The following is a 7,189-nucleotide window of genomic DNA, read 5'->3' on the forward strand; positions in this document are numbered from 1 at the left end:
GATTACAAAATAAGTTAGAATTTTAGCAACGCTGTATTTGGATTTTTTTGGTTTGTTTTGAGCTTTTAAAACTAAGAGCTGTCTGATTATAAACACGCCACCGTATATCAACTTTACATCAAGAATGTTAAATGCAGATTAATTGGGAGGGATTTTTAACATTCATCTCTTAGGCAAATGTATATATCAAGATACTAATGCCCTGTTTAAAACCATGGCAAAGCTCCTACAGATTTCAAGAAATAGCAGTCTGTTAGGTTTATGAGGAAGCATGATACTACAATTTCAGAGCCAAAGGTTTCTTTAAAGACAATGATTTTCAGCAAAAGACAGATTTCAGCAGAGGCTCGCAACAAATGTATCTGTTCCTGCATTCTTGAGGTCAGCATTCTCATTTTCCAAGGGAAGTACTATTCTGGGAGAGACACAGCAAGGTGTTTGGGGTTTAGGAAATACTAAAAGCCTGCTGGCAGTGAACACAGTAGAGGAATAAACACCTCGCAGTGAACAGGGGAGTAAGCTTGCCTAAATCTTCATGCATACCTCCTGCTTTAATGGGCCATTTTCAGTGCTTAGTTATAATTTTCCAGGCATAGAGTTGCGAGGATTTTACTTCAGACTCGACGTAATTTCAGTTCAGAAAACAGATTCTAAGCCCTTCTACAGCTGCACGACACGTGGCACGGTAAGAAAATTTTTTAAAAATGCCCTTGTAGGTTGCACAAAGTAGGCCCAAATTTTCATGGTAGAGATGTATTCCTATCATATGTTATTTCTCAGTCAGAAACTTGGGGTTTAAGCTGTAATCTGATTTGAACCAAAACTGTTGTAGGCCCCAGGCAGTGGCTCTCTTGATTCTTGACTTCAGAATTCCTGCCCCTGCTGGGTCAGGACTATCTCAGCCCATGAGCTTGTGTCAGTTCTTTATTCAATCAGCTTAAAGTGAGGCTATTTCAGGTATCCTCTCTGGATCTCACAGGCCATTTGTGCTCTAACCTTTCCCACTTTCAAGCTTCCTACTTGTAAACATGCTTCCTCTTCCTCTATTTATCACCACTCGAGGGCAACATCTAATCTCTCCTCCACATACTATAGCTTATCAAAACTGGTGAGGAATGAGGAATCCCGGCGTCACTTTGTATTGCAGCCTCCACCTTGTGGTATATGGTTTCTTTAGAGGCAAAGTCCTAGTCCTCCAAACGGATCATTTGAAGAGCAGAAGCAAAGGGTGATAGGGTGTGGAAAGAAAGATTCACATAAAGGCCCTAAAACTGTACTGCTGAAAATATTGCCATGTCATCCTAAGAAGGAAATACACGGGGGCAGTCTGGTAGACTGGGAACTCTGCCAACGACTGGCCTTGTAGCAGTAAATATCTGGAAGAGGACTAGCAGACTTTGAGAACAAAGTGCAAACACTTTCAGTTTTATATGCATCAGCTCACTTCCGTCTTTATTCAGCGCAGGCCCAAGCTAGACCAAGTGAATAAATTGACCCTCTAGCTATAGAGGACACACTGGATGTGGGAGATATGCTTAATAATATGTAAATGAATGAACAGACATACGTACACTTGGGTTCATTCCCACCTCGGTACGTAGTGGTTTGAGGTTTTTTAATTGTTTGTCAAATAAACAAGCAACGTACAGAAAACAAAGGATAGAATCAATCCCAGCCCTCAAGAAACTGTAGTCAACTGTTCTGTGATACCACCCCTGCAAAGCAATGACAAGGGGACATGAAGCACAGCTGGGAATCCAGGGTGGGTGTTTCCAAAAGTGCATACCAGAATCGGCTACAGCCTTTCAACAAACCTGCTCTTGGAATGACTGTTTCAGCCTCTGAATTTAGCTGCATCAATTATATTTGTCTGTTCATTCCACATGTGCCATTGCAAAAAAAACATATTGTTGATGAATATTCAGTTTAAAATTAGGTTTTTTGGAAAAGAAAGAACACACCCTTGATCATGAACTAAATTCTCTGACTTAACACTCACATACAGGAAAGCATCTGAATACCCAGACATTCAGGCTAGCAATGAATTTGCCTGTCAGACGCCTTCTATCCAAAATCCTACTGCTTACTAAAAGACTTAGAAGATACTTTTTGCAGTATGGAAGCCTCAACAAGTTGTTGTTGGGCTGTAGAAAACAAGGTGGAGGGAAAGGAGGAAATGGACTGATGATAGAACCTAAACAGCTTGCCTTTCTAGACCCAAAGTACTTTCATACCTAACCCAGCTAACATGCCCTGGACTTCCATTTGTGTACACATGTAGCTCAAGTTGCCCCAAGGAGACAGACTAAATCAGCTGAGGGCTGATAGTTTCCCTAAGCTTTGCCACAATTCCTTCTGTGTCTCTGTGTGGCTAAACAAATTCTTCCATTATTTGCTGAGACATAAAACCATTGTTCTTAGTTATTCCTATACATGATTTACACGCCTTCATTCTTAATTGCCACACTCACATAAACAGGCCATCAAAAATCATATTTAAGTGGCCTGAGATGCAAGTTCAAACTCCTGCTGTTCCTGCTAGATGGGGATGCTTTTCAGCGCTACTGAATTAAAAGCGGAGCAGCTTTTAAAGGCCATTCCTGTAATAAAAGGCAAATACCAGTATTCTACAAAATACACAGCATTGTATCAGCGTTATGAATCAGCATTATGGAAAAGCATGGGCTTACCTAAACTGATCACAGACAAGTCATGTATTAAGATATATTGAGGTGCTGTACGTGCTTTTTTCTGTGAAATACTTCTAACAGCCACTTACAGTCTAGTATTCTATAAACTATAAAATCTTTAACGATTAGAACACCTGGGATTCACTGTAAACAAATGGCAAAGAGAATTTCTTTAAGAACTGTAAATCTATCCATAGAATCTGAAGACACTGATGCCTTTATAGATATTTGCACTCACCTTTACAGGTTGTATTTCCGTATTTTCTGTGTAACATGACACTCAAATTAGTTAGCAATAGCAAGTGGCTTTGTCTTGCTTTTTCTCTGAATAGTGCTTTAATTACTGATGAGCATGGTCTCTCCCTCTAATTGTACCTCCTAAGGCCCTATTTGCTTTCTAACTGCTGCCAGACACTATGCTAAAGGTTTCAAGTTTCTGTATCCTATCACTCCTGGCTAATTTATGTGATTAGTGAATTTAGGTATTGTATTTTTACTCCCTTACCCATTTTAGTTTTCTCTGTGCTAAATGGCACAATTTCCTTGACACCCATATCTACATTTTTCCTGTGCTTCCCTTGTGTTGATCAGCACTTCCATGTTCACATCACCTGTTTCTTTTCCTCCCGTTTTAAGGGGCAGACTTTTTATTTAGAGAGTAACAGACCCAAAGATTAGATATGGAAAGAGGCTTCGCTTAGTCTTATAAAACCCTGGCGAGAGGTACAGACGTTTTAGCCAAATGATTCTCATTAATACTAGACAGTAGACAGTAGACAGGAGGGCAATAAGAATTAGATTGAAAAAAAGGAAGTTTCTCAGAACAGTCAACATAAAATCTATTCATTGCAAAAGCAATTTCAGCCATTTTACATCTTCAAATCAGCAGAAAATTTCCTTTTATAAACTCCTGATTAAAATAACTTTTGAAACCTATGACTTTAAGCAGGTTCAGTTTTGTGGACATGGCCGCTCTCAATTATTGATTTTTTTTCCACAAAGTTTGAGTAGGGACTGTTCAGCTATTTTGAAGAACAGACAGAGTGAAAATAACACACATTTCTTGTTACTTAAAATAGTAAGGAATTTATTTTGAATAATAAAAGTACCAGAACAAGCAGGGGTGGGAAGCTGAAGTATGTCAGCAGAAGAGGTAATATTTTGGAAGTTCCAAGAAAACTGTTTAGCATTTGATAAAATCAAATGTTACATACTAGGACAGGGAAATCTCACTTCCTAAAAGCCATGTGTATAGATGACTGTCTCACAGCTCCAAACAGTCTAACAAATGTAAAACCAAAGCAACAAAAATTCCCTTTCAAGCTTGCTTGCTCAAGCTCAGCTTGAGTGTAGGCTGCTCTTTGAGGCCAGCAGATCTGCTCAAACCATTTCTCCCAACCAGTCCAGCTGTGACGCTTGTTCCTTTGCTGTTCATCTGCTCCTGACAAGTAGGAGGGGAGTTTTAAGCCTTCGTCTTCCGACTGTTAACCTGGCATATGTAACCAAAACCCATTAACTATGAACCCCAGACCACTGATCTTTTCCTTCAATGGTATAGATTGAGATTTGTCTACTACCACTCTCTTACACTGCCGTCATTTCCACGGTTAAGGACTATTTATATTCCCAAAGAGAGAGGTACCTCATATTAAGAAAGCTGTTCTACAGATCGCAGCTCTCTAAAGTCTGAACCCGTTCAGCCAGGACTGAGGTCAATGTAAATGAGGCCCTCTTTAAAGAGCTTTCAGTTCTAGATCACTTTTGAAATCACATCATTTCTCTTCGCACAAACCCTGCAGCTCTTCCACGTTTCAGAACTGAAACTGTTCTGATGGTATGAACGAGTCAAGAAAAGAAATGGACACACTAACAGAAAGTTATATCCCATTAAGTCCTTAATGTCAGGGAATTTTTAGGACTAAAGCTAGTGAGCAATGGTAGTGCTTTAAGAGTTGTACAGTTGTACAAAAGGCTCTATTAACAATAATAATACACTTTTACAGCATGTTTTATCCAACAATCTCAGAGATCATTACAAACATTAATTGAGCCTAACTATAGCCTGTGACAAATTAGCATTATTATGTTAATTTTATGGATGGAAAGAGAAAAAGACAGAGAGAGGTTAAGTGAACAGTTCTGTTCAGGAACAGAACTCAGAACCATGTGCACAAGTGGGTTATCCAAACGAAGAAGAATTGTTGTTAGACAAGTGGAAGTGGGATGTCAGATATGAACATTATGAAAGGCTTCCAAAACCATGATATAACTACTCTGAGGAAATGCTCACCAGATAAGGAAATAGCATTGCTGTGGACTAACAGCAGGCTAAGTTTCTTTCATTTGTTCTTTTTTGTAGTTCTCACTGGACCTTTGCAGGATGGGTTGTAAGCACCAAGAACTTCTTACTGGTTGTGTTGCTTTACTCAGGTGCCAGTCTAAAAGTGGAGGGTATTTTAAATCATGGTCATTAGGCCTGAATCAATCATCTGTCTTAATCATGTTATTTATGACATTAAAGAAGCAGACATCGTGGCTGCATCCAAGCAGATTCCCCGGATCCCAGACAGACCTGGTGTGATCACAGTAAACCCCCTACCTTGGTGATCTTTCAGCCAGACTTCCACAAACACTTGTGGCTGAAGCTGTGTCAGTCACTCTTCTTGATATAGGGTACTTGTTCCTGCCCCAAGTAAAATCCATGCCTTGTTTTCTTCAAAAGCCACCTTCATTACTTTGGTTTGTTCTGGTTCACTGCCTTGCTGCACACACAACTGCTGGCACAAGGAAGAGGGGTGGGAACAAGTACCTGTGGTTGGGCAAGAAGCAGGAATGCTTCTTTTGGGAAGCAGCTCCTGGAAGAACTAACATCATCTTCATTGTTACTTCCACCTCTTAACACAGTCTTGTAATTAGTTTAGACTGGTAGGAGCCAGTCAGAGACCACACTGCTACCAGTGCCAGGTCCTTGTCAGGGAGAAGTGTCACAAGTGAGTGGTTTACGCCACTTAAAGAATCACCATCAACAGTATTAGCAAAATAGCTTCAATATGAATTTGTGGGAGTATGACTTCACAAACTCTGATGCCAAGGTTCACTCTATTACTTACTACATAGATTAATCACACAAAGAAGAATCAAAATTAAGCTGCAATGATTTGCACAGAGACTAAAGGCATAACAGGGTAAGAGAGACCCTTCCGTCAAGTCACAAGGCTCAGAGTGGAGCCCCTTGCTTGCTAAACGCTGCGTAGAGTTTAGGTGCAGCCAAATCCAGTCCTACTCTCAGACTTGGCCAACACTTTAGATCTGAAGGATGTCTACAGTTTATCCACAGTTTAAGGCTGATCATGGGATTTTAGCAGCAAAAATTAGTCGATGACTAATTTATCCTGTACAAATGGATCAATAGGACTTAATACAATCACAACAGTAACTGAATTATGGACCTGAGATGGTCACATTCATTCTACACTTGTTATGTGGTACCTAAATCAATTCCCACACACATGCACAAAGACACAGATCTATATATGCATATAGACATATAAAGGCATACCTGTTAAAAGAGCCTCCCTTGTGTTCAGTGAAACATTCACATCTGATGCCTTGGCATTTCTCAATGGGCAACGGGCTGAGCCTCGAGGAGTGTGGGTGTCAGTCCAGGCTCCGGTGCCAGCTTTCCAGGAGTGATGCTCCTCCAAACTTGGCAACCTGGGGAGGCTGCGAGCTGTGGGAGGCATCCTGCTCCGAGGGAGATGCTGCTCACAGCAGAGCTCACAAGGGCTTCACTTAGGACTGTTGTTTATAGGATCGGGGATGACTGGCTTTAGTCAACAGTGAATTTCCATCCTGGCCACAATCCCAGTCAGTAATTACTGGAATTTTCAGAATTCCAGTGCCAGTGGTACCATACCACTCAGGTTCAGATAAGGAGTGTTCCAAGGCTGTCAGGGGATGTTATGATTCAGATAAGGGATGTTTCTGGTACCGTCGGTGCCGTTCCCCACCTCAGCCACACAGGAGCTGCTGGTACAGTCAAGGGATGCTCAGCTGCCCAGCTCATTGCACAGAGGCCAAGGCCCAGCGGGGATTCCTGAGGTCGTGGAGTGGCCCAGGGGAGGTGGCGAGATGCATCACCACAGGCAGCCAGGGCTGGCTGCTCCACAGGGGACAGGGAGATCTGTCACAACATGCAGAGAAGTCTCGCCAGGCACCTATTGGCCTAAAATAAGGGAGCAGCGCAGGCTCGGGGTAGCAGCCAGGGTCAAAGCAGGTCATCAGGCCAGTTCACAGCAATGAGGCAGATCCAAGGTCAGGCTGAGAAGTCAGTCTGCAGGTCAGGGTCAGGCACAGCCCTGTCACTGCCAGGCAGGTCTGTGGTGCCCAAGCAGGGCTGGGATCCAGCTAGGAGGCCAGTCTACCAGCCAGGATGAGGCCCAGCCTTACGATCACCGGGCAGAACCATAGCAACAGGAGAGCCAGTTCAGGCTGGGAGG

Source organism: Falco biarmicus, chromosome 13 (genome assembly GCF_023638135.1).
Source record: "Falco biarmicus isolate bFalBia1 chromosome 13, bFalBia1.pri, whole genome shotgun sequence".
Classification (NCBI taxonomy): domain Eukaryota; kingdom Metazoa; phylum Chordata; class Aves; order Falconiformes; family Falconidae; genus Falco; species Falco biarmicus.